Source organism: Trachymyrmex cornetzi, unplaced genomic scaffold, assembly GCF_001594075.2.
Source record: "Trachymyrmex cornetzi isolate Tcor2-1 unplaced genomic scaffold, Tcor1.1 scaffold53, whole genome shotgun sequence".
In the NCBI taxonomy this organism is placed as follows: domain Eukaryota; kingdom Metazoa; phylum Arthropoda; class Insecta; order Hymenoptera; family Formicidae; genus Trachymyrmex; species Trachymyrmex cornetzi.
In genome coordinates, this window is record NW_017299839.1 from 178,822 (window position 1) to 179,755 (window position 934).

A 934-nucleotide genomic window follows, 5' to 3' on the forward strand; every position below is an offset into this window, starting at 1 on the left:
CCAAAAAACAGTCGCCATTACCTTTCCCGCCGATAAAACCGTCTTCGCTTTCTTCGAAGCAGGTTCACCCTTCGCAGTCCACTGTTTTGATTGTTCTTTCGTTTCAAGAGTGAAGTGGTGGACCCAAGTTTCATCAACCGTTATTAATCGACGCAAAAAATCCTACTCGTTTCGCTTAAACCGATCCAACAGGGCTTTTGAAGTGTTCATTCGAATGCGTTTTTGATCCATAGTGAGCAAGCGTGGCACCCAACGCGCGGTTAACTTACGCATGCCTAATTCTTCAGTCAATATATGACAAACATGTTCTTTTGATATGCCAACAGCCTCTGCTGTCTCCCTAATCTTAATTCAACGGTTGTCCATTATCATTTGATGAATTTCTTCGATATTATCGGTGGTGGTCGCAGTTGTTGGCCGTCGCAAACGCTCATCATCAACTAAACGTGGTACGACCACGTTTAAATTCAGCTACCCATCTTTTCACGGTGCCAAATGATGGGGCAGAGTCCTCGTAAACATCGTCCAACTCGGCTTTAATTTGCGTAGACGTATTGCCTCTCAAATGCAAGAATTTAATTATAGCACAATATTCAATTTTTTCCATTTTTACAAAATGATGACACAAATGATTGTCAAACAAGAACTAAACGTCCAAAAAAAAAACAACGAATTGACCACTTTGACAACGCGTGCATATTACAACGACCGTCGCCAAACTATATGACAACGAACAATGAAATGACTATTTTAACGACTGTGTGCTTTGACAACACCGGTAGATTTTGCCGACTGTCGTCAAATGGTACTACAATGGTGATATGACTATTTCCACGACATTATACTTTGACGACAGTAGGGTAGCTAGGCGGGTTCTAACCCAGGGGCAACGAGGGGGGTGAGAGGCGGGGGGTACCCGTGGCGAGGGGGGTGA

General features: G+C 43.6%; 1 pseudogene; it reads right to left on the reverse strand.

Annotated features, from left to right (window-relative positions):
- LOC108765774 (putative uncharacterized protein FLJ37770) lies at positions 1-589 on the reverse strand (annotated as a pseudogene).
- Between the last annotated feature and the right edge of the window lie 345 nt (positions 590-934).